This window comes from Rhinoraja longicauda, chromosome 14, assembly GCF_053455715.1.
Source record: "Rhinoraja longicauda isolate Sanriku21f chromosome 14, sRhiLon1.1, whole genome shotgun sequence".
NCBI classification, from domain to species: domain Eukaryota; kingdom Metazoa; phylum Chordata; class Chondrichthyes; order Rajiformes; family Arhynchobatidae; genus Rhinoraja; species Rhinoraja longicauda.
In genome coordinates this window covers 22,551,863-22,579,416 of record NC_135966.1, presented here as the reverse complement: position 1 = coordinate 22,579,416, position 27,554 = coordinate 22,551,863, and the positions used below count along the sequence as shown (strand labels likewise).

At 43.1% G+C, this 27,554-nt stretch overlaps 1 protein-coding gene across 2 annotated transcripts in view; it reads left to right on the top strand.

The window, feature by feature from the left end:
* The window catches only part of ergic1 (endoplasmic reticulum-golgi intermediate compartment 1), a 153,952-nt gene that overhangs the window by 30,763 nt on the left and 95,635 nt on the right, over positions 1–27,554 (top strand). The window contains exon 1 of one of the 2 annotated variants that reach the window (XM_078411573.1): positions 1,377–1,453. The exons of the other annotated variant lie outside the window; for it this stretch is intronic. The gene's annotated coding sequence lies outside the window, so the exon portion shown is untranslated. Of the gene's footprint in view, positions 1–1,376; positions 1,454–27,554 lie in introns of those variants that run through there. 2 annotated transcript variants of the gene reach the window in all.

Here is a 27,554-nt window from a genome sequence, read left to right as displayed (position 1 = left end):
TGCATGGGGTTCAACCCCTGGAGTGCCCACAATGTTAAAAGTATCAAGTGCATTAGAAGTAGCAGCACATGGACCATGCGTTTTCATTCACGAACAAACTTTGTGATTGGCCTTTCCTCGACAATCTCCTACCTTGGCAAGAGGGGGAGATTGGTGTGGAGACTAGAAAGGTTGTGTGTTGTGCAGGGAAGGGGTGGTGGTGGTGGTTAACCCATAGTTAGAAAAAGTGAAATTGAGAAATCGAATGATGTTCATGAGGCGATAAGTGGAGTGAGAAGATTGCAGCTCACAGTTGTGAGAAGATCAGAATGGGCTGGAGAGTAGATGCTGGACCAAATGATCAGGACCAGGAATGAAATTAGAAATTGATCAGGGAGAAGTTTGAGGAAAAGGAGAAGTAGCAAAGTTTGAATAAGAAGATTGAGTGAGGGATGGGAGAGGACCTGTTGGTAGTTGGGATGGGAGACGTCCAGGGAAGCTAGGAAGACATCTGAATGGGACTGAGGCCCAGTTGTGCCGCATCTCTTTAATTTGTGAAGACGTTTCGAGCTGCATTTCCCAGCACTGTTAAAATCTAGTATCTTCCTGAGCTTAAGCGAACATCACAGTGTATGTAGTCAAAGAGAATTTTACTTTAATTACATTTTAGATCACAGTCATAACAAATTTAATCTGCAAATGTATGGCTTCGCTTGCTACCAGCAATAGGATTACCAAAACAAGGGGTGTGAGGACAACCATTGAAGACTTTTTTAAAACAGGAACTTACCTAAAGGAAAATCAATATACCCTGGAATAATCCACACTGTTGGACTGTAAGTTAGTGGCCCAAATAGAAACAGGTCCTGTTATGCTGCTGTGGGCTTCAGCTCCCTGATTAAGACCTTGGTCTGCCATCGATGTCTGTAATCAGTGTTTGCTTGGTGATAAAAAATTTAAAAGCATTGAACATGTGCTGCTCACCAATTAATGTGACCTCGTTTACTCAGCACCCTTTGTACATAAGCATGCCATATTCATGTGGGCAGCATGACCATTTACAGATGCACACTCACAAATTTGTAAAATATCCAATCATTTTTAGTAAATAGGTCTGTAATAAAATTCTACTCCATTGTGCAAAAAAAGTGTTGCATTAAAAAAAAGACATTTTCAAGATTAATATTTTGTTTTTATTGTAGCTTCTCTGAAAGAATCTGGAAAATTTCCATGGCAAACCAGCAGAATGTACATGCAGGAGATTAGCAAAACATTTGAGATGCCAGGCCTGACACTAGATCTCTTTTTGTGTACACATCTGTTTGAACAACTGAGGGGGGCGGAGCAATTATGCTCAACGGAATTAATGATTCACATGAAGGTTCACCAACCCCTAACACATAATGTAAAAAAACATTTTAGTCTCTACAACTCAGAAGGCAGAAGAAAGCAGATAAAGCCAACTTCAAAATAGGTGAGATGTAACCTCCATTGACTATTGAACCTTTAATGTTAACCACTAAACAGCAGAGTGTACATGATCCATCTGTGACCTCGCTGCTGTTACTGCTCTCAAAATATAATATTGTTAAAAGATTGCTGGCTTGCCTTTGACTCAATATTAGCTCACTGTTAACCAAAAAGGAATTGTAAGTTGAAACCTGAATTAAAAATCTTGCAAAGGATAAAGGACAACTTGATCTTAAAAAGCCATGTTACATCATTGCACAGGCATTTTATTACTTGAATAAAACACATTTAGCAATCTGGAAGAGTAATGCTTGTGATTTGGAAAAGCTTTCAACGTCCAGGAGACTTCTGTTAAAGTTACATTACTCACGTAAAAACACTGGTGACAAAATCTAAAATTTCTAGTTCTAAACCAAGTACTAGGAGCATCATAATGAAGACCATGTTAATCCTGGGCCTGCCACTGCAAAATTCAGCTGAATAAATCACGTGTTTTTTGGCATCAAAAGTATGCTTCTCAGGTTGAGGGCAGGAGGGGTGAATTTCATACAGCTATAAACCCATTTGGGGCTTGGAGCCCCTGGGATCAGGGGTGGTGATCATCTAAGTAGCAGGTGGAGGGAGTGGTGGTGGGAATGGTTGGATGGCAGTGGTTTGGGATTGAAGCTTCCACTAAGATCTTCATATTTTGGAGAGTTTCTGGGCCAACCAGGGGATAGAGGGCAGCACACTAGAGTAAAGGAGGCACAGCGGTAGAGTTGCTGCCTTACAGCGCCCGAGACCTGTGTTTGACTCTGAATAAGCGTGCTGTTTTTACATGGTTTGTACGTTCTCTCTATGACTGCGTGAGTTTTCTCCGGCTGTTCCGGTTTCCTCTCACACACCAAAGATGTACAGGTTTGTAAATTAATTAATTGGCTTCGGTAAAATTGTCCTTAGTGCAGAGGATAGTGTTAGTGTACAGGGTGAGCGTTGGTCGCAATGGACACAATTAGAATGATCAGCCATGATCACATTGAATGGCGGTGCTGGCTCGAAGGGCCAAATGGCCTCCTCCTGCACCTATAGTCTATTGTCTATTGTCTATTGACTTAGTGGGCCAAAGGCCTGATTCTGCGCTGTATCTCTAAAGTCTAAATGGGACATAAAAGGGTGAAAAGAAGCTTGGAGACTTAGGTGCTTGAAGGTTTAAGAGGAGATGGCAAAGGAGATTGTGTAGAAAGGAACTGCAGATGTTGGTTTGTACCAAAGATAGACACAAAGTTCTGGAGGAACTCAGCGGGTCAGGCAGCATCTCTAGAGAAAAGGATGGGTGACGTTTTGGGTCGAGACCCTTCTTCTGATTTTCTGACCCGACCCGAAACATCACCCATCCTTTTTTTCCAGAGATGCTGCCTGACCTGGAGGAAGAGATTTATGGGTGAAAGAGTTCAGCCTTGCAGGAAATTGGGCACCCAGGGAAGATTATTGAATTGAGTGTGGATTTGGGACATCAGGTAATCAGAGGGCAGGGAGAGGAGGTTCTGCGGTTGACAGCAATGTCATTGGAGCAGGCTGAGAGAAACAGAATATGTGCATGTGACCTGCCTCGATGGGGTCTCAGTCTAATAATGTGAAGACCCTCTACTGGACCAGATGATCAGATTTGTACCATAATGCTCCAATCGGACTGATGCAGCAATGTGGCCCACACCAGAAAGGGCTCAGCTGGACTTCAGAAGCACCAAATGGCTGGGCAATGGTTGTTAAATCACATTTTACTCAGGAATAAGTCAATTCCTGAGAACAAAGAAGGGAAGAGATTGAACTTTTTTTTCACCTTCCATCACAGTGAGGAATGTGGTGGATGTTTATGTTAAAGTGTATTTTGCGTGTCTTGTTGCTTTTTATTGGTATGACTGCATGGCTAATCAAATTCCTCGTATGTTGTAAAACATACTTGGCTAATAAAGTATGATTATGATTATGATTATGATTTTCAGTTGAATAGTACTGAAATAAACAGTTCTGTATGATCTAATTTCTTAGCACATTTATTTTGAACAAGAAGAAATCCCTGAATAGAACTAAAATAGATCCTGAAATATATCCTATTGTGATTATTTATCTGTACTTTACACATGATAGGTGCCTTCTACAATTTAGAGGTTCACCTATTTCTCATCTGCAGTACATTCTAACATTCAATTCTTTTTCAATTAAATTTAATCTAATCTGTTCAGCAGAATTTACAATGTGTGAATTATCAAATTGTAAGCCATTATCTTCCCATTATGTGGAGAGATCTTCAGGCACAAAGAAATCACACTAAAATTAATGTAAAATTGTCTTGAGACTGATGAGGACTTAAATAAACTATTGTAAATGTGCATGTCTAATGGCTGTGAATTGAATGTTAGCACGCTGTGAAATAACTTTTTTTAATAAACCAATAAAGCAGCTGGTTTACTTTGGGAATGGATATCCTTTCAGCAGCAAAGAAAACCACAATAGAAATAACACTGGCTTTTTATCATAAGCTATGTGATCTAATTTATTAAAAAGTAATATAATTTGAGACATAATTACTCTGTGAATGTAGCATATGGAAATGATTCCTGAATTTGGACCATGCCTCGTAATTCAAATGTCATTGAATTGCCTGATCTACTGTGGTTCGGAAATTTGATCAACTCTTTGAAAACTGGCAAGCAAGTTGAAAACATAATGTTTTTTTTCATGATAATCCATGGGCTTTACTTATGCCATCGATAATCTGGATTTCACAATCCAATTTCTATTTTAAAGATTGAGAAAAGACCTAACATCATTGAGCAGTAGGTGAGACATAACTAATCTAAAGGCTCACAGCAACTGATCCATTTTACAGTAAGGTCTATTTACCCAGCAGCACATTTTAAACGTCAGCAAATCATCCTCAAAAAAATAAATTAGAAAGAGCTTCTTAATAACTCAATAAACTGAACTCATTCCTGATTTTTTGTTATCATCTGTTCTAAAAGCAGAATGATTTCTCCAATGAAATGAGTGGAGAATAGCTACCTAATAAAAAATTATTAATTCTTCCCAAGATTACAGTGATTGCAAAAATAGGATGTGCATTGAATCAACTTCAATCACATAGAATGGTTTCGCACAGGAATAAGCTCTTCAGCCTACAATATCCGTGCCAACTATGATGCCAGGTTAAACTAATCACCTCTGATCACGAGATCCATATCCCTTCATTCCTTGCATATCCATGTGCCTACCGATAAATCTCTGAAATGCCACTTTCGTATTTGCATTCATCACCACCCCTGACAGCACGTTTCAGGCAGCCACCACTCTTTGTGTAAATAACTTACCCCATACATCACCTTTAAATTTCGCCTCTACCGCTTTAAAACAATGCACTCTAGTCTTTGACATTTCCATCCTGGGATAACGGTTCTGACTGCCTACGCTATCTATGCCTTTCATAATGTTATGCACTTCTATCAAGTCTCCCCTCAACCTTCAATGGTCCAGAGAAAACAATCAAAGTTTATTTAAGCTCTCCTTATACCTGATACCCTCTAATCCAAGCAGCATTCTGGTAAACATCTTCTGCACTTTATCCAAAATCTTCATATCCTTCCTATAATGGGGCAACCAGAACTGCACACAACACCCCAAATGCGACCTAACCAAAGTCCTATAAAGCCACAACAAGACATCCTGACTCACATCCATTTTTTCTTCAGCTATAAATTATGATGTCACTGACAATGCCACTGTTTATTCTTTGCCCTTAATTCTCCCTGAACTGAGGATATTGATGGTTCAGTAGGTGGCATACAGGCCTGACTGGGTAAGGATAGCTGTTTTCCTTTTCTTTTTTTAGTTTAGTTTAGAGATACAGCGTGGAAACAGGTCCTTCGGCCCACCGAGTCCACACCGACCAGCAATCCCCGCACATTAACACTGTCCTACACACACTAGGGACAGTTTACACAAACACCAAGCCAATTAACCTACAAACCTGTACGTCTTTGGAGTGTGGGAGGAAACCGAAGATCTCGGAGAAAACCCACGTGGTCATGGGGAGAACGTACAAACTCCATACAGACAGCACCCGCAGTCGGGATCGAACCCCGAGTCTCCGGCGCTGCAAGCACTGTAAGGCAGCAACTCTAATGCTGCGCCACCGCGCCTCCCATCTGGAAGCCATTATTGACCCAGATACAACTTTGTGTGATAATCCAATATACCTTCATGTTTACTGTTCCAAGATTAGCTTTTATTTTTAATTCAAAACTTAATTACTATTGAATACTTATTTAATCCAGACAAGTGCAAGGTGATGTATTTTGAGAGGTCAAATGTAAGACAAAAGTATAGTTAATTGCAGGAACCTTAATAACATTGATGTACAGGGAGATCTTGGGGTCTAAGTCCGTAGCTCCCTGAAAGAGAAAAGAGTTGTAAAGAGGGCATATGATATGCTTCATCGGTCAGGGCATTGTGTATAAGAGTCAGGAAGTCATGTTGCAGCTTTATAAAACTTTGGTCCGGCCCCATTTGGAGTATTGTGTGCAGTTCCCATTGCAGGAAGAATGTGAAGGCTTTGAAGAGGGTGAGGAAGAGGTTTACCAGTGTGTTACTGAATAGAGGGTTTTATAAAATTAGGAAGGGCATTTGTAGTGTAGACAATGAGAACATTTTTCAAATGCAGTTGTGCATAGCTTTGAGGTCAGAGTGAAATGCGCAAAGGGGATATGCGGGGCAAGTTTTATTCTTCACAGACAGTAGTGGGTACTTAGAGCATGCTGTAAGAGTGGTGGTTGAAACAGATACTATAGTGGTGCTTAAGAGGCTTTTAGATGGGCACATAAATATGCAAGGTCTGAAGCGGATATGGATCATGCACAGACAGAAAAAAATAGTTTATTTCAGCATCATAAACATTTTGGGCTGAAGTGCCTTTTCAGTGTTGCACTATTCTTTGGTAATTGCTTGATTTTAAGTTTCCCCCATTGCCGTAGTGAGATACATCCTTTTGGTCACAGGACCAAAATTCCGGCTTCTTGTCCAGAAAGTAACTAACCCATTGCACTCCCCTCAATGCAGTTTCCATGCTTGAATGACACAAAAATTACCTATCATCCCCACTCTGGCCAGAAATATCACCATCCAAAGTTCATAATGGACATTAAAATGGGTGAAATACCATAATTTTTCACAAAGAAGGACTGAACATTGGTGTTATTCATTGAAAGAGCACAGCACAGCAACAGAACCAAATGAAATATTTCTATGAACAATGTGCCTTATAAAGCAGGAATAGATTTATTACATTTAATTTACAAGGCCGAGTATCAATAGAAGCTCAGCTTCCTAGTTGCCTCCCCCACTTGCCTCTTCAGTAAATTTCATAGCAATGAAAGGATAAATTATTTTTGCTTTCATTTCATTTCCCAAAATAATAGTCCGACGAAGGATTTCTATTTACAGATTAAAGTCTCCAAAGTAAAAAGGGGGAAATATTTTGACAAAAGCTAATTCAAATTAAAGTTGTGAGCCTTTATGTCAAAACATTGGAATGAAGAAATCCTCAGCATCAGCCTTGCTTGGCTGCTGCTGAAATTCTGCTTTTGATGAGAATTAGACATGGACAGGCTGAATCTTGGGTTTTTGGCATCTCCCTAACTTAAATTTATTGTTTATACATAGGCAATATCCCAGGCATATCATAATCCTCAGTGAATTCAAATGAAATTTAGGACAGATCTTAAAACTTGGCATATTCCAAAATCCAGAAAGAGATATTTTCTGGTAGACACAAAATGCTGGAGAAACTCAGCGGGACAGGCAGCGTCTCTGGAGAGAAGGAATGGATAATGTTTCGGGTCGAGACCATTCTTCAGACTGATGTCAGGGGAGTGCAACCAAATTTCAAGGTTTATGTCTTCAAAGGCATAAACCTCAAAATTTATTTGCAAAGAACAGAAAATATCTGTTTCTGAATTTTTGAATATGCCAAGTAGGGCAGCACAGTGGCACAGTGGTAGAGTTGCTGCTTTACAACACTAGAGACCCGGGTTTGATCTCGACTTCCGGTGCAGTCTGTACTGAGATTGTACGTTCTCCCTGTGACCGCATGGCTTTTCTCCTAGTTCTCCCTGTGACCACATGGCTTTTCTCCAAGTTCTCCAGGTTCCTCCCACATTCCAAAAATGTACAGGTTGAAGGTTAATTGGCTTCAGTGAAAAATGTAAAGAAATTATCCCTAGTGTGTAGGATAGTGTTAGTGTATGGGATGACCACTGTTCAGCATGGACTTGGTGGGCTGAAGGATCCGTTTCCATGCTGTATCCCTAAAGTCGAAAATCTTTGAAAGAAATGAACAAGTCAAGTCAAGTCAAGTCAAATTTATTTGTCAGATACACATACTCGATGTGCAGTGAAATGAAAATGGCAATGCCTGCGGGTTGTGCACAAAAAGAATTACAGTTACAGCATATAAATAAAGTTAATAAGTTACTAAACATAGCACAAAAAGTGTCGACAAAAATTTAGTCTCTGGGGTTATAAAAGTTGACAGTCCTGATGGCCTGTGGGAAGAAGCTCCGTCTCATCCTCTCCGTTTTCACAGCGTGACAGCGGAGGCGTTTGCCTGATCGTAGCATCTGGAACAGTCCGTTACTGGGGTGGTAGGGGTCCCTCATGATCTTGCTTGCTCTGGATCTGCACCTCCTGATGTATAGGTCCTACAGGGGGACGAGTGTAGTTCCCATGGTGCGTTCTGCCGAACGCACTACTCTCTGCAGGGCCATCCTGTCCTGGGCAGAGCTGTTCCCAAACCAGACTGTAATGTTGCCGGACAGGATGCTCTCTACAGCCCCAGAGTAGAAGCAATGAAGGATCCTCAGCGACAATCTGAATTTCCTCAGTTGTCTAAGGTGGTAAAGGCGCTGCTTAGTCTTACCCACCAGTGCGGCAATGTGCGTTGCCCACGTCAGATCCTCTGCGATGCGGACTCCCAAGTATTTGAAACTGCTCACCCTATCCACAATAGACCCATTTATCTCGAGTGGCGTGTACGTCCTTGGATGTTTAGCCCTTCTGAAGTCCACAATCAGCTCCTTTGTTTTAGTGACATTCAAGAGGAGGCTATTGTCCTGACACCAGAGTGCCAGATCAGCCACCTCCTCCCGGTAGGCCTTCTCATCGTTGTTGGAGATCCGGCCCACCACCACAGTGTCATCAGCAAACTTGATGATGGAGTTTGAGCTGAACCTGGCCCCACAGTCATGTGTGTACAGGGAGTACAGTAGGGGGCTAAGGACGCAGCCCTGGGGGGATCCTATGTTCAGGGTGAGGGAGCTAGATGTGTGTTCCCCCATCCTGACCACTTGGGGCCTGGCAGTGAGAAAGTCCAGGACCCAGGCACACAGAGGGGTGCTAAGCCCCAGTTCTAGCAGCTTCTCAACCAGTCTGCTGGGGACTATTGTGTTGAATGCTGAACTAAAGTCAATGAACAGCATCCTCACATAGCCCCCCTGGCTGTCCAGATGAGAGAGAGCGGTGTGCAGAACCTGGGAGACCGCATCATCCGTGGACCTGTTCGGACGGTATGCGAACTGTAGTGGGTCCATGTTGCGAGGAAGGAGGGCGCAGATGTGCTTCTTGACTAGCCACTCAAAGCATTTCATGACAACCGAGGTGAGGGCCACCGGTCGGTAGTCATTTAAACACGCTGGAGAGGCATTCTTTGGCACTGGTACAATGATGGATCTTTTGAAGCATGCAGGGACCACGGACTTTGCCAAGGAGAGGTTGAATATTGTGGTGAGCACTGGAGCAAGCTGAGTAGCACAAGGCTTTAGTACTCGCCCAGATATACCATCTGGGCCTCCAGCTTTCCTCGTGTTCACACGCGTCAGAGCCCACCTCACCTCATGCTCGGACACCGAGAATGTGTGCACATCCCCGGCGGTGGATCCCCCTCCAGCCTCGCTAGCCAGCGCCCCTTCGGTGCTGTTTTTAGACGGCGAGCTGGTGGTGTTACCCGTCTCAAACCGTGCGTATACAGACTGTATATTTCCAGAGGACGTTTGAATCAATTATTCTTAATTCTGAAGGATTAGACCCCTCCTCCTGTCATCCTCATGTGCAGCTCCTCTAAACTCATCTGCTGCATGCAGTGTTCCCAACATGGTCCCCCATACCTCAGCGAGACCAAACATAGACTTGCCGACCATTTCACCGAACACTTGCACTAAGTCCGCCAAGGCCCACTGGACCTCTCGGTTGCTAACCATTTGAACTTCCCATCCCATTACCATACTAACCTTTCCGTCCTGGGCCTCCTCCACTGCTATAGTGAGGCCACATGCAAACTCGAGAAATCGCACCCCGTATTCGGCTTGGGTAGCTTACAACGGTATGACCATTGAATTCTCCAATTTTAGGTAGCCTCTAACAAATCCCCCTCCCTTTCCTCAGCACTCTTTCCAAAGCTTCCACATCCTTCCAATAATGGGGCGACCAGAACTGCACATAATACTCCAAATGCGGCCAAACCAAAGTCCTAAAAGCTGCTTCATGACCCTGACTCTTATACTTAATGCCTAACCTATGAAGGCAAGCGTAGCATATGGTCCCAACCAAAACATCACCGGTCCATGAGTTACTGCAGCACGTTGTGTTCTTCTGTGTGATCCACAGTCATCTTTGACCTTGACATTTCCAATGCTCTCCTTCCCCACATCCGCTGCTGTAAGTGACACAAAACATCAGTCAGCCACCCTACCCTTTAACCTTGTCCTGCTGATCTTTGGTGCTGCAGACCTGCTTACCCACTGTGATAACGTGTCACTCAGCTTTTTGGTTCCCTCTTCTTGTGCTGTGTCAATGCTCATATTCTCTGCTCCAGTGTGCAGCACTTCCTTCCAACCATATTGTGATTGGCAAAGAACTTCCAACCACTCCAGAATTACTTTCTGAAGTAGCTCCAATCTGCCACTCTTCTGCCCAACATTGAAAGCTTTTTTAATACCTTTTAATCCAGAACAAGGGTTCACAGTTTCCAGAACAAGAGGTCACAGTTTCAGGATAAGGGGGAAGTCTTTTAGGACCGAGATGAGAAAGTTTTTTTTCACAACGAGAGTGGTGAATCTGTGGAATTCTCTGCCACAGAAGGTAGTTGAGGCCAGTTCATTGGCTATATTTAAGAGGGAGTTAGATGTGGCCCTTGTGGCTAAAGGGATCAGGGGGTATGGGAGAGAAGGCAGGTACGGGATACTGAGTTGGATGATAAGCCATGATTATATTGAATGGCAGTGCAGGCTCGAAGGGCCGAATGGCCTACTCCTGCACCTATTTTCTATGTTTCTATGTTTACTCCAATCAATCCCTTCAGCTCTTGCTGAATGTCTGTTTTCCAACCATCTTAAGCATCTTATGATGTTTCATTGTGTCAAAGGACCTTTCTAAGGTCAAGTCAGTCACGTTTTATCGGGCACTACAAAACACAAAGCTTTTAAATAGTTTTGTTCACCCACCAATTTTAACTCCCCTTCTCATTACCATACTAACCTTTCCATCCTGGGCCTCCTCCACTGCTATAATTGCTATGGACCAATTCGTGGATCATTTTAGACCTAACTTTTCAAGATTATAAAAAAATGCAAATAGGATTTAGGGACTGAAATCAGGAAATGAGGATTAGACCTTGCTAAAACATTAACACATAAAGCATAACAGTCTTATTAGATCCGAACGGTCTTCATAGTCCTACTAACACAATGTTCTTGCTCTGTATTGTGGAACATGTTTACAGTGCTGCACACAATTTGTAAAGGCACTATTATCTCTTTACCATAAAGATATGTCGTGAATCCTGCTTATAATCAAGTTCAGTCTGCTAGATGAATTTACATAATGTGCTCAGTCGTATTAAACTGGCGGAAGAAGACTGATGAAAAAGAGTCACATACTGGAGTTTAAGAACCATTACGCAGACAGAAGAAAACAATGTAAAATTAAATAGAGATCCTGCCAGGAGCAGATATTTGAAAGACGAAGAGCTTATTAAGTTTCAAGTTATTGGCCTCATGATTCATACTTAAGTAAAATGGTATCTATCGGTGGATTGCCAGTAACATACAGATTAAGCAAGAAAACCTCTAAAAAAACTGTAAATCAAAAGTTGATGAGGATTTATAAAACACTCAATCCTAAGTCACAGTCAAACTAACCTATTAATAAAGGAAGAGATTGAGGCATGTCCTAGTCTAAATATACATCATTTTATTAATATTAAAGTCTGATGCCAAAAGAACATTATTCCATTCAATTTTGATGAGCCATCCGTTGCAAAGAATATTTCATCCTTTAGTGGATTTAGATGAAAACAACTTTTGAACTGAATAAAATTCATAGAAAGCTTGCTTGCACCATCTGCTGCTGGCTTTCAAAAATTACTATTTTGATACTGGAAAAATATTTAAGGAGTTTTAAATTGCATTGACCTTTTTTTGAAACTGTTTGGTCTCTAACATTCTCATCATTTATTGTCCTCATTAGTTTCCAGTCGAGTGGACTGTTGGCAGTCAGCCTTTTATTTTTGGCAGTCTCACCTGAATTCCAAGAGATAAAACAAGGACAAACCATGTGTAAAACTACTTCTCATTAATTTCTTAGTCTCCATTTAACATCTTCATCCAGCACTGTAGCAAGCTTCAACGATATAGATGCATGCCAGACTGATAAACTAATGCAATATAAAGCAGCATTGACCAAGAACAAATAATTTTCTAAAAGCAAAAATTATTCAGATGTTAGAAATCTACAATAAAAAATTGAAGTTGGAATACTCATCAGGTTGAGACAGCATCTGTAGAGGAAGGAACAGAGTAATATTCCAGATTGATGACATTCATCATTTTTTTTTAAATTACTGAATTGTGATCATGATTGATACCTCAAAATATGATTATGATTGTTGTCAAAGTCAGCATGGATTTATGAAGGGGAAATCATACTTGACTAATCTTCTGGATTTTTTTGAGTATGTAACAAGTTGAATGGATAAGGGAGAGCCAATAAATGTGGTGTATCTGGACTTTCAAAAGACCTTTGACAAGGTCCCACACAAGAGATTAGTGTGCAAAATTAGAGCACGTGGTATTGGGGGTAAGGTATTGACATGGATAGAGAACTGGTTGGCAAACAGGAAGCAAAGAGTACGATTTAATGGGTCCTTTTCAGAATGGCAGGCAATGACTATTGGGGTGCCACAAGGCTCGGTGCTGGGACCCCAGTTATTTACAATATATATATTAACGATTTAGACGAGGGAATTAAATGTGACATCTCCAAGTTTTCAGATGATACAAAGCTGGGTCGCAGTGTGAGCTGCGATGAGGATGCTGTGAGGCTGCAGGGTGACTTGGATAGGAAGAGTGAGTGGGCAGATGCAGTATAATGCAGATAAATGAGAGGTTATCCTCTTCGGTGGCAAGAACAGGAAGGCAGATTATTTACTTAATGGTGTCAAATTAGAAAAAGGGGAGGTGCAACGAGACCTGGGTGTGTTTGTTCATCAGTCACTGAAAGTACGCATGCAGGTACAGCAGGCAGTGAAGAAAGCTAATGGCATGTTGGCTTTCGTTGCAAGAGGATTTGAGTTTAGGAGCAAGGAGGTCCTACTGCAGTTGTATAGGGCCCTAGTGAGACCACACCTGGAGCATTGTATGCAATTTTGGTCTCCTAATTTGAGGAAGGACATTATTGTTATCGAGGGAGTGCAGCATAGGTTCCGGGATGGCGGGACTGACATATGATGAAAGAATGGGTTGACTGGGTTTGTATTCACTGGAATTTAGAAGGATGAGAGGGGATCTGAGAGAACCATATAAAATTCTTAAAGGATTGGACAGGCTAGATGCAGGAAACATGTTCCCAATGTTGGGGGAGCCCAGAACCAGGGGTCACAGTTTAAGAATATGGGATAGGCCATTTAGGATTGAGATGAGGAAAAACTTCTTCACCCGGAGCGTTGTGAATCTATGGACTTCTCTGCTACAGAGGGTTGTGGAGGCGAATTCACTGGATGTTTTCAAGAGAGTTAGATTTAGCTCTTAAGGCTAAAGTCAAGTCAAGTCAAGTCAATTTTATTTGTATAGCACATTTAAAAACAACCCACGTTGACCAAAGTGCTGTACATCTGATTAGGTACTAAGGAAAAAAATGAAACATACAGTAGCACGCAAACAGTTCACAGCGCCTCCTCAATGAGCCTCAAACGCTAGGGAGTAGAAATAGGTTTTGAGCCTGGACTTAAAGGAGTCGATGGAGGGGGCAGTTCTGATGGGGAGAGGGATGCTGTTCCACAGTCTAGGAGCTGCAACCGCAAAAGCGCGGTCACCCCTGAGCTTAAGCCTAGACCGCGGGATAGTGAGTAGCCCCAAGTTGGCCGACCTGAGGGACCTGGAGTTAGAGAGGTGGGTTAGAAGATTTTTGAAGTAGGGGGGGGGAATGTCCATTTAGGGCTTTATACATGAATAGGAGGAGCTTGAAGTTGATTCTGTACCGTACAGGGAGCCAGTGGAGAGAGGCCAGAATCGGGGTGATGTGGTCCCTTTTACGGGTACCCGTCAGGAGTCTCGCTGCGGCGTTTTGAACCAGTTGCAGGCGGGACAGGGAAGATTGGCTGATCCCAGTGTATAGGGAGTTGCAGTAGTCTAGGCGGGAGGAAATGAAAGCGTGAATGATTTTTTCTGTGTTGTCGAATTGGAGGAAAGGTTTGATTTTAGCTATGGTTCGAAGTTGGAAGAAGCTGGCTTTTACCACAGCGTTGACTTGCTTATCAAATTTTAATGCAGAGTCAAATATTATGCCGAGGTTTTTGACATGCGGTTTGACTAGGCAGGATAGGCTTCCAAGACTGCCTGTTATCAATTTGATGGAGTCGGGGGGGCCGAATAGGATGACCTCAGACTTGCTCTCATTTAATTGGAGGAAGTTCTGTGCCATCCAACATTTTATGTCCTCAAGGCAGTGTAAGAGGCTGTTTAAATTTGACTGGTTGTTGGGTTTCAGGGGGAGGTAAAGCTGAGTGTCATCGACATAGCAGTGGAAAGAAATGCCGTGCCTTTGAATGATTTGGCCAAGGGGAGCATGTATAGAGAGAAGAGAATGGGGCCTAGGATGGAGCCTTGTGGAACTCCGCAGGAGAGGCTAGCTGGAGCAGAGGAATAACTGCCTATGTTGATGGCGAAACTCCTATCTTTGAGGTATGAAGCGAACCAGCTCAGGGCTGTGCCATCAATGCCAACCGCGTACCGATATGAGGAAAAAGTAGGAACGGGGTACTGATTTTGGATGATTAGCCATGATTCGGAGAGTCAGGGGAGAGGGAAACAAAAGGTATGAAAAGGTACAGATCAGAGCTAAATCTAGTTCTGAATCAGTCATCATTCATCTTTTCGGGAACCTGTATAACATCCAGACCTTGATGCACATTATGGGTAACATTCATAATACAAGGCAATCTCGGTAAGAGTTTTGCTCTGCACTTCTCCAATGCGTCACAAGTTTCCCAACAGAGAATTGTGATCATCTTGAAGGAGAAGAAGAGACATCTTTATTCAATTGATGACACTTTGATTGAACAATGTGATCTGTCCCTGATCAGTCAATTAATTAGATATGGTAGTTCAACTCTTGACACAAACCGAGAAACCATGGTGTTAAAATTTCTCTTATTCGGCCCAATAAATTGTAGATGCATCAAAAATAACCTTTTTTTGTGGGTTGCAAATTACTTATATATTTCCACCAAGAATGTACAGAATTAAATCAACTGAACTACACAAAAATATATAATGTTTCCAATATTCTATAATTAACCAATCTTTTTTCCTTGAATATTGAGAATTCTTTGAATATTAGCCTAAATAAATCATCTTTAACTCTCCCGATCAGATTTCAGCCCCAGTAAAAGTACCGCATGTTCTTATCAAAGTTACCACAAATATCTTATGCATTTCTTGCAAAGATAATCTTGATCTTTTGTTCACTTTGGAAGGAAGAATGATAGAAAACAAATTATTATTTAAATGGAGAGAGACTATAGAAAGCTGCAGCACGAGAGACCTTTGGAGGTTCTTGTATATGGAACACATAAAGCGAGCATTATGTGTGCCTGCGCTGCTCTAGCAGCTGCGGCTTACCTGCAGTCCGTCTGTCTTTGCGTTTTATGTTGTTTTGTTGTCTTGATTGCAGTGTTTAGATGCGATGTAGTTTTTTGTGGTTGTGTACTATGTGGGGGGGGGGGGGAGGGACTGTAAAATTGTCTCTTCCGAACGGAGACGCGACCTTTTTCTGGGTCGTGTCTCCGTTCCCGCTGCGGCCTCCCATCGGCCAAAGACCTGGAGCTGGCGGCCTCCACCTGGGACCACCTGGGCTCTGATTCGCAGAGCCCGCAGACCGGACTTACCATCTGGACGTCGGAAGTTCGCAGGCCTTGCCTTGGGTGGGGGCCGACATCGCGAGCTCCAGCAGCGGCAGCGTCTTCGCCTGCTCCGAATCGCGGGGCTTGGATCGGCCCGCCGCGGACCTTTCACCGTCCGGCACGGCCTGAAATAGGCCGCGGGTTTTTTTCTCCGCCCGGCGGGGGCTTCAATGTCGGGAGCCCCGACCGCCCCCACGTGCAGCGGCGGAGTCTTCGCCCGCCCCAGATCGCGGGGCTTAGGTCGACACGCTGCGGACCTTTCACCGTCCGGCGCGGCCTGGAACGTGGCAACTTCAACAGCCTAACCGCAGGAGAAGATGGCAGGAGAAGACGGCAGGGGAAGAGAAAATACATTCTGGCCTTCCATCACAGTGAGGAGGTGACTGGAGGAGACTCAGTGATGGATGTTTCTTTTTTTTGTTTTGTGTTGGTTGTGATTGTGTGTGAAATTGTTTATTTTCATTGCTCTATTGCTGGACTGTGGGTGACCTTTCATTTCACTGCACATCTTGTATGTGTATGTGACAAATAAACTTGACTTGACATTTACAGTAGATGTTGCAGATAATCATAGAGACTGATGTACTGCTGGCTTCTATTTCAAGAAAGTTGAAGGATAAAAATAAGGAGGTCTTCCTACAATGTACCAGTGAAACTACATCTAGAATCTCATATATTGTTGCATCCTTATTTAGAGAAAGATATTTTACCATTGAAAGCAGTTCAGGGAGATATCTATAGAACGATCCTGGGTATGGAAGGATTCTTATGAAGAATGATTGAACAGGTTGGGTCTCCATTCAATGGAAGTTAGAAGACAAGAGTTAAACATTCTGAAACATACAAGTCTCTAATGGGAATTAACCCCTCATAGCAGAGTGTTGGATCAGAAAGCATGCTCCAAGAATGAAGAGCCATCTATTAAGACAGAGATAAAGAAGAATTTCATCTTTCAAAGGTTTGCCGATCGTTGGTATTCTGATACCCAGAAAGCAGTGGACATTTAATCTCTGCATATATTTAAAGCTGGGATAGATTTTTTAATCAGTCAGTGAATCAAGAGTTGTTGAAGTGGAGCAGACAAGCCTCTAGGGACTGAATAGTCTTCTTCTGTTCTTATTTCCCGGTCAAACGGTGTACGATCTGACATGACCTTGGAAGTTTGAGCCACTTCAATGAGAATGCATTTATTCCGCATCTCAGAATTGCAGCATCTCCTCAGGTGGGAATAAATCAAAGATCTTTACCACATGCCTCATTGATGCCCAGTGCCAATTCTACAGCTCAGAAACGAATGAATTTCCAGAGTGATGTACAATAAGCAGGAAATGGTTATTAACACTTTTCATTCCAGGAAAACATTGTCAAAGACACAATATATCTATTTTTCTACAATATGTTGTAATATCTTTGGGAGTTTAAGGCAAAAGTCAGGAAAAAAAGAATACTGTATAATAGGGCAACCATTGGAAACTTTAATCTGCGTGTAGACTGGACAATTCAAATTAGTGGTACTAAAAGTTTATTCAGATTAGTGGTAACAAGTGATAATCAATATGTTGAGGAACCAAATAGAGAAAAAGTTATTTGACTCTTGTTTTATGCAATGAGAAAGGATTCATTGTTGTTAAGGGGTCTTTAGGAAATGAGGACAGTATTGATGTAGAATCCAACAGTGAGTCTGAAAGTGTGGAATTATATCCAATGGGATTCTTATGAGGAAAGATTGAACAGGATGGGTCTGTATCCATTGGCATTTAGAAGACAAGAGGTAAATCTACTGAAACATATAGGACTCAAATGAAACAAGAAAAGCTATCAAGGTGGACACAAAAGGCTGGAGTTCTTTCCTACACAAGCTATCAAGATACAAGGAGAGAGTTAATTCTTATTGATCAGGAAAGCACATTGAAAGATATGGCAGCAAACAGACAATAGCTAACTCTTAAAGAAATAACACATAATTTGTAGTTTTTCTGGGCGCTCTGGTTTCCTCCCACACTCCAAAGACGTACAGGTGTGTGTGTTAATTGGCTTGGTGTAAATGTGAATTGTCCCGGGTGTGTGTGGGAGAGTGTTAATATGCGGGGATTGTGGTCGGAGCGGACTCAGTGGGCTGAAGGGCCTATTTCCATGCTGTATCTCTAAACTAAACTAAATTTAAACTAAAACCCTAACAAGAGAACTGGTCCATCTGTGGCTGACAGATTCAATTCCTACAGACACAGAATCATAGAGAAATCATGAAATCATTGATATTGTGGATCTCTGTTGGCACACTTCATTGTGACATCTAATTGTTGGAAGATTTTAGAATTGTCTAATAGCTCTAATGGCGCTAAAGGGACTGTGTCCAATAATTCATCACAATTCATGCTAACGGTTTTGCACTCTGCACTTCCTCCCTTCCGCCATCTCCCACCCAACGCTCACCATTATCCCACCATTTTTCATCATCATTCCATTCGCTTCATATTAACTTTTAGTTCCACCCGCACTTCATTGATCTCATAGCACCATCCATCCATGTTGCAAAGCTCCTGTCAGCATCATATCCCGCCACTAAGCAGAGTTGGATGTTAGAGACGATAGTTCCCAACGATTACGCTGAACAACAAGGAATTAGCTGCAGGCAGTCGCACTAAATTTAATCTCAAAGCAGCTAAAATAAAGGGAATAAAAAGGGGGGTGGAAGCATATATGGTAGGTAGATAGCTCTCATCATTATTCCACTATGAATGACAATGTAACAAATTTACAATGAAGATGAATTAGCCATTTCTTTTGCAGGAATTAATTTAATGAAATGTTCACAAAAAGTCTCCTGCGTTCAGATGTAAGAAAGAACTGCAGATGCTGGTTTACACTGAAGATGGGCACAAAATGCTGGAGAAACTCAGCGGGTCAGGCAGCATCTCTGGAGAAAAGGAATAGGTATCCAAAACGTCACCTTTTCCTTTTCTCCAGAGAGATGCTGCCTGACCCGCTGAGTTACTCCAGCATTTTGTCTATATTCCTGCATTCATGATGGCCAGCAGATGGCGCTATCCACAGCAAAATAGAGCAGCACAGCCAAGCTGATCCATCTGGCGGAGCAAAGCTTCAGTTACAGGGGAGACCTGGCAAAGATTTTCTCAGTATTGAATTCCAGTTAGATTAAACCAACAGCAGAATGGCACTAGGAAAAGCGTCAGAATGCAGCAGGATATTTAGCTAAAAGGGAGGACTGAAATAAAACTGCACTTTGGAACCATTCAGGTATTCAACATCTCCTGAATGCTCATCTAGAGAAAGATGAATTAGCTAGCAGAAGCACTCACATCAGCACTGCTATTGTTGAAGCAATTGAAGGATGCATGGACATTGTCGCTGTCATGTTGGTTTTAAATGGTGAATGGGAATTTAGGGATTACTTGGCAATATATGACCCAGACCCAATAAAAAGACAAAGCCCAAGGACCATTCCTGCGATCAAGTTGTTTGCTTTTTATTATCTTGGCATTTGTATGATCTAAATTATGAGGAAATTGTTGACTAACCATAACAATAATCTTTCACAAATAGTCTGTACAGGTAAAGTGAAGGTAAAGTGAAGGTGAGAAAAATGCCAGTAGAGAAACTTAGGTTCACAATGACTTGCTCTGCTCGAACAGTGCCCCACAATGTAGAGTTCTCAACCCCTTATTATACTTCCTTTACCCTCATGATGGTGCTGCCAAATTCTGCTCTAACTCCATTAATATGGTTACAGATGACACCACTGTAGTGGGTTGGATCTCAAACAATGATGAATAGAGCACAGGAAGGATATAGAGAGCTTAGTACATCTGGTTAAGAATAACAACCCTTCCCTCAATGTTAGCAAACAAAGGAGCAAGTTAGTAATTGACTTCCGGAAGCAGAGTGAAGTACAGGCCCTAGTCAGCATCAATGATGCTGAAATGGACGTAGTTGAGAGACTCAAGTTAGGTGTAAATATCTGCGATACTCATATATCTTATTCCTGAATAACATGCAAAACAAAGCTTTTCACGGTATCTCGGTACACATGACAATAATGAACCAATACCAACACTAAATACACTAGGGCATCAGTGTTGGAAAAGGCCACATTCAACTAAAAACAAAACAAACGTGGCCTTGGTAGCAGATCATCTCCCCACAGCTTTTAGTGGCTGGTTAAAGGAACGCATGAAATCCAGACACCTACGTCAGACTTCATAGACTGCAGCTCTGCTTTCAATACCATTATCCCATCCAAGCTCATGTTAAACTCGAGGAACTTGAACTCAGCCCTCTCCTCTGCAACTGAGTCCTCGACTTACAGACGAACAGACCACAATCAGTGAAGAGTGGTGACAAATCTTCCACTACCATAATCCTTAACACTGGTGCCCTGTAAGGGTGCATTCTCGTCCCACTTCTTTACTCCTTCACGACTGTGCAGCCAAATACAGATCCAACTCAATTAACGAATTTGCAGACGACACCACCGTAGTGGGCCGGATATCAAATAATGACAAGACAGAGTGCAGGAAGGAGATTGAAAACCTCGTAACCTGATGCCAAGACAACAACCTTTCTGAAGAAAGATCTCGACCCGAAACGTCACCCATTCCTTCTCTCCAGAGATGCTGCCTGTCCCGCTGAGTTACTCCAGCATTTTGTGTCTACCTTCGATTTAAACCAGCATCTGCAGTTCTTTCCTATCCAACCTTTACGCAATGTCAGCAAGACAAAGGAGATTGTGATCAACTTCAAGAAACAAAGCAGTACACATACCCCGATATACATTCATGGCACTGAAGTAGAGATGGTTGAAAGCTTCAAGTACGTAGGAGTAAATATCACCAGCGACTTGTCCTAGACTAGTCATACCAAGAAAGCACACCAATACTTCTATTTCCTTAGAAGGCTTAGGAAGTTTGGCATGCCCCCAACAACTCTCACCAACATCTACAGATGTTCCAAATGTATTTTAAAAGTTGTTGGAATACCTGCCTCAACTATCTCCACTGGCAGCTCGTTCCATATACACACCACCCTCCGTATAAAAAAAAGTTGTCCCTCAAGTTTCTATTAAACCTTTCTGCCCTCACCTCAAGATCTTTCTCCTCTCACCTCAAAGTGATGGAGAGGCAATGTTCATAATATTAGTATGGAGGGCACATTTCTAGAATGTGGATGGAATGTTTTTTTGACCAGTATGTTGAAAGCCAAACAAAACACAGGCTATTCTAGGTTAGGTTCATTGCGATAAGCAGTGCAATCTTGTTGATAATCTTATTGTATTTGCCAAAATGACCCAACAATAACTTACAAAAGTTAAAGTTGTAAAAAAACATGCCAAGCCTAAGGTTCAGTACAGTTTAGAATTCAGCAAAAAAAGGACAAAGAAATTGATCAAGAGAGTAAAAACAGAGCATATGAGTAAATGCCTCTTCAGGAAATATTCTACATGGGCCTTCTACACTACCTCAAAGCCCACAAAATTGTAGTGGAATTACATCATCCTCATTAGGCTGACACAGTGGTGCAACAGTAGAGTTGTTGCTCTGCAGTGCCAGAGACCCTAGTTCGATCCTGACTATGGCTGCTGTCTGTGCGGAGTCTGTACGTTCTTTCTGTGAAACCCTACAGACGTGCAGGTCTGTAGGTTAATTGGCTTCTGTAAATCGCCTCTAGTGTATAAGATGCGAAAGTAGGATAACATAGAACTAGTGTATGGGTGATCGATAGTCAGCATGGGCCGAAGGGCCTGTTTCCACAGCATCTCTATCAAAGCCCAGAGAGACTACCTAAACAAAATAGAGAAGCAATTTCTGCACATTATATCTGAAATTACTCAAACATCATATTCTAAAAGATTACTTCATGAAAGAATTTTTACTTCACACTAGTATGACGTATAATAAATCGGTGCCAAATCCTGAGTCAGTACCTCACCTTACATGATAACAAACTAAAGGAGGACTCCATGAAAGAGTGTGACTTACTTTGCCTCACTGAATAATTTTGACACCTGTTTAGAGCTGCTTACCTGAAACTAGAAGGTACGAATGTTTAAGCTGATACTGTTTGAAAGTAGGCATGCAGGTGCAGCAGGCAGTGAAGAAAGCGAATGGTATGTTGGCATTCATAGCGAGGGGATTTGAGTATAGGAGCAGGGAGGTTCTGCTGCAGTTGTACAGGGCATTGGTGAGACCACACCTGGAGTATTGCGTACAGTTTTGGTCTCCTAATCTGAGGAAAGACATTCTTGCCATAGAGGGAGTACAGAGAAGGTTCACCAGATTGATTCCTGGGATGGCAGGACTTTCATATGAAGAAAGATTGGATAGACTCGGCTTGTACTCGCTGGAATTTAGAAGATTGAGGGGGGATCTTATAGAAGCTTACAAAATTCTTAAGGGGTTGGACTGGCTAGATGCAGGAAGATTGTTCCCGATGTTGGGGAAGTCCAGAACAAGGGGTCACAGTTTAAGGATAAGGGGGAAGTCTTTTAGGACCGAGATGAGAAAGTTTTTTTTCCACAGAGAGTGGTGAATCTGTGGAATTCTCTGCCACAGAAGGTAGTTGAGGCCAGTTCATTGGCTATATTTAAGAGGGAGTTAGATGTGGCCCTTGTGGCTAAAGGGATCAGGGGGTATGGAGAGAAGGCAGGTACGGGATACTGAGTTGGATGATCAGCCATGATCATATTGAATGGCTGTGCAGGCTCGAAGGGCCGAATGGCCTACTCCTGCACCTATTTTCTATGTTTCTATGTTTGGTATATGTAAGCATTAGATCGCCTAAATGTTTATGGTTCAGACTTCACAGGTACTCAGTTCTATGAATGACGTAGATGGATTTAATTTGGAGACTTTTGACTGTTAAATTTATTGAATTGAATTGAATTGAATTGAATACATTTTATTAGCCAAGTATGTATACATACAAGGAATTTGCCTTGGTGCTTTGCTCGCGAGTAGCAACACGACATACAGTAAACAATGTGAAGAATGAAATAAAATACCAGAGCAAAAGGAGGCTACAGACTTTTGGTTGAATTTAGATGAATTTGTTACCTGTAAGTATCTGAGAGTTCACAGTAACCTGCCTTAATTGGTATAATTCAAATGTCAGTATTATAATATGACAAGGTTTTTATTTCTTGGTTCTGATACTTTGTAATTTTTCACTATTTAAACATGCTCACAAAATGAACGTAATACCTCTTCTCTTAAACTCCTCAGAAATCACCTGCAATTTTATTTTGGGAAGTTAACTACATATCTCTCCAAGTGGATGTGAAGTTTAGCAATTATGGAACAGCCACTTGTTATTTGAATTATCCAAGCTATCTGTAAAATCTTCAAGCCGCCACAATGATTGCAACATATAATGACTACTTCGCTGCAACTTCCGCAAATTGCACAATGACAAAGATTCTCAGGCATTTTTAATGCTCTCAGCGTCATTAGTACGAAAACAGGACAGTTCTCTCAAAATAAAATTAATCAATCTTATTTCAGTAATACCTGGATTGAACTGGAGTCCAAAAGATGTTTTAATGCTATGCCATCGTGATATTTTTAATGAGTGAGATCAATCAATGCAAATTCTTCATTGTATTAAGGCAAAGGTACAGTCTGCATTATCAACCAAAATATCTGCTTTCCCTAAAGTATCAAAAATGACACCTAACTAAAAGGTTTTACAATATTATTTTCCAGTCACTAACCCGTCTTAAACTGATTTTTAACTCCTTTTAACTCCCATTCCCATACCATTCTTTCAGACCTTGGTTCCTTCATTACCAGTGTGAGGCCATACACAATCCTGAAGAACAACACCTCATGTGTAGCTTACAACCTATTAATATGAATATTGAATTCTAAAACTTCAAGTAAACTACACCCCCTCTTTCTTCCCTAAACTCCTCCCTCTCACCCTGGTGTATTCCCATTTCTCCCATCGCCCACCTAATCCCCTCCAGTAATCCTACTTCTTTGCCCTTCTTTGTACACTCATCTCCTATCCCTGAGTCCCTCATTTCCCTTTTCTCCTCTCTTTACCCTCCCCCTAACCCCCTTCCACCTACATCCCTCCCTCCGGCTTTACATTTCACCTCCTCTCCTCCTCTTGTCTTACATCTTTTTATCTTCTTTTTGCCTCTAGCCTTAATCACTTACTCAATCCATCTGCCAATCAAGCCCCTCCCCCTCACCTGTATCCACCTATCACTTACAGGCTTTGTTCAAACCCACCTCTCCTTTCCAGTTGTCTCCTTCCTATTCCAATCAGTTTGAAGATGTGTCCTACCCAAAACTTCTCCTGTGCATTCCCTCCCCAGATGCTGCCTGAGTTCCTCCAGCACGTTGTGTTTTGTTCAAGATTCCAGCATCCGCAGTTTATTATATGTTATGCTCTGGGGCACACAGGAACTGGACTCAAACGCACGACTCACACACAAGAGTCAATTTGGAGAGAATAAAGGCGTTCTTTAATTTTCACATTAAAGAACACTGCGATTCGAACCAAAAACTCTAAACTTACTCAGCTACAAAAACATTAGTTACAAAAATTACTTACTAGCTATACTACGACCGCGAGCACATCAGAGCACATGAATCACAATACGAACTGGCACAGAACAAAGGGAGGCATGGACTATATATACATGAGGTAAGGGCACACAGGTGGAAACAATCAAGGCGGGGCTGACAATTACAATGGCAGGAAGTTAAGGGACCTGAAATGAGAATCTAAACACAGAACATGACACAAGACTAACAGATATGACGGGACATTACAGTAACCCCCCCCTTTAGGACCGACTCCTGACGGTCCAGGCTGGTCAGGATGAGTCTTGTCAAAGTCCTTGATCAAAGTTTTGTCCAAAATGAAGCTGGCAGGAATCCAGCACCTCTCCTCAGGACCGTAGCCTTCCCAGTCGACCAGAAACTGGCGACCGCGACCTTTCTTGCGGACTGCAAGAAGTGCCTTAACTGTGTAGACCGGACCACCGTCGATGAGCCGGGGGGGTGGAGGGGGCTTGGAGGCGGGCACGAGTGCACTTTCCTTGACCGGTTTTATTTTGCTGACGTGGAATGTAGGGTGAACCCTTAATGACCTGGGGAGTTGTAGACGGACCGAAACAGGGTTAGTGACTTTCGAAATGGGAAATGGACCCACGAACCTTGGAGCCAGCTTTCTGGCATGGACGTGAAGTGGCAAGTCCTTTGTAGACAGCCATATCTTCTGGCCTGGGCGATAATGCGGAGCGGATCTGCGGTGGCGGTCGGCTGCCGCTTTCATCCGGGACTGACCCCGGAGTAGAACCCTCCGAGCTCCGTCCCAGATTCGGCGACAGCGTCGGATCATGGCATGGGCAGAAGGCACCGTCACCTCACCCTCATAAGCCGAGAACAAGGGGGGCTGGTAGCCGTAGGCACACTGGAAGGGTATGAGTCCCGTGGCAGCCGTAGGAAGCATGTTGCGTGCGTACTCGACCCAGATGAGATGGTCGCTCCAGGTGGTCTGGTTCTGCGCGATCAGACAGCACAAGCAGGTCTCGAGCTCCTGGTTCATCCGCTCAGTCTGGCCATTGGATTGCGGATGGTAACCAGAAGACAGGCTGACGGTGGCACCTATGAGGGAACAAAACTCACTCCAAAACTTGGACACAAACTGAGGACCTCGGTCCGAGACAATGTTTGTAGGGAAACCATGGATACGGAAAACGTGAGACATCATTACCTCTGCCGTCTCTTTGGCAGAAGGGAGCTTGGCCACAGCGATAAAATGTACCATCTTTGAAAATCGGTCTACCACCGTCAGGACAGTTGTGTTACCTTTGGAGGCCGGTAACCCAGTAACAAAGTCAATGGAGATGTGGGACCAGGGCCTCTGAGGGACTGAAAGTGGGTGCAGCAGGCCCGCTTGGGCTTATCTGGAGGGCTTGCTCCTTGCACAGACAGGGCAGGCGGCCACATATTCAGCTACATCCTTCTCAAGTGAAGGCCACCAAAAACGCTGTTTAACCACAAAAACAGTTCTCTTGGCACCTGGATGGCATGTGAGCAGGGACGTGCGAGCCCAGTGGATTACCTGGGGGCGCAATGTCACAGGAACAAACAAACAGTTAGTAGGACAGCCACTCGGTGCTGGAGTCTCATCATTAGCCTGCTTCACATCTGTTTCGATCTGCCAAGACACCGCTCCTACCACACGGTTAAGTGGCAGGATGGGTTCGGGTTCTCTGGTATCAGGTTCAGGGTCATAAAGTCGGGACAGGGCGTCTGGTTTTGTGTTCTGGGAACCGGGCCTGTAAGACAGAGAAAAGTTGAACCTACTAAAAAACAGAGTCCATCTGGCCTGACGTGAGTTGAGTCTCTTGGCTTTACGGATGTATTCCAGGTTCTTGTGATCTGTCCATACCAGAAAAGGCTGCTCGGCCCCCTCCAGCCAGTACCTCCACTCCCCCAATGCGGCTCTGACCGCCAGCAGTTCTTTGTTTCCGACATCGTAATTTTTTTCTGCGGGGGTCAACTTACGTGACAGGTAGGCGCAGGGATGAATCCGGTTGTCCTTCTCCACTCTCTGGGAAAGTACCGCCCCAATCCCCTCGTTGGAGGCATCCACCTCCACAATGAACTGTCTCTGGGGATCTGGGATGGTCAGAACAGGAGCGTTGGTGAACAATGTTTTGAGGCGCTGGAAGGCGGCTTCGGCCTGAGGATTCCACTGGAACTGGGTCTTGGAAGACGTGAGAGAGTGCAGAGGAGCAGCAACAGCACTGAAGTCTCTAATAAAACTTCTGTAAAAGTTTGCAAATCCGAGAAACTGTTGCACCTTCTTTCTGTTAGTGGGGGTGGGCCAATCGGCCACCGCACTGACCTTACCAGGGTCCATCTGGATGTGGTCGGCCGATATAATGTAGCCCAGAAAGGACATTGTGTCTGCGTGGAAGTCGCACTTCTCGGCCTTCACATACAGACGGTTAGCTAAGAGCTTCTGCAACACACACTTGACATGACGCTCATGAGACTGTATGTCTGGAGAGAAGATAAGAATGTCATCAAGGTAGACAAAAACACACTCATTGAGAAATTCCCTGAGGACCTCGTTCATAAAAGCTTGGAAGACTGCGGGGGCATTGGTTAACCCGAACGGCATCACCAAATACTCGTAGTGCCCGTTAGGGGTGTTAAACCCAGTTTTCCACTCATCCCCCTCTCTGATTCTCACTAGATGGTATGCATTCCTTAAGTCTAGTTTAGTGAATACTTTGGCTTTGTGCAACAGTTCAAAAGCAGAAGACATCAAAGGAAGTGGGTAACGATTCTTGATCGTAATCTCGTTTAGGAAGCTGTAATCTATGCAGGGACGAAGTGATCCATCTTTCTTGCCCACAAAGAAAAACCCCGCGCCTGCTGCCGAGGAGGACGGGCGAATAATGCCCGTCCTCAGGGAGGACTCAATGTACTCATCCATCGCCTTCCTCTCGGGGCCGGATATGGAGTACAGTCGCCCCTTGGGAATAGGGGCCCCCGGCAGCAGGTTGATAGCGCAGTCGAAAGGTCGATGAGGAGGTAGGGTGGTGGCCCTGGACTTGTTGAACACCTCCTTCAGTTCA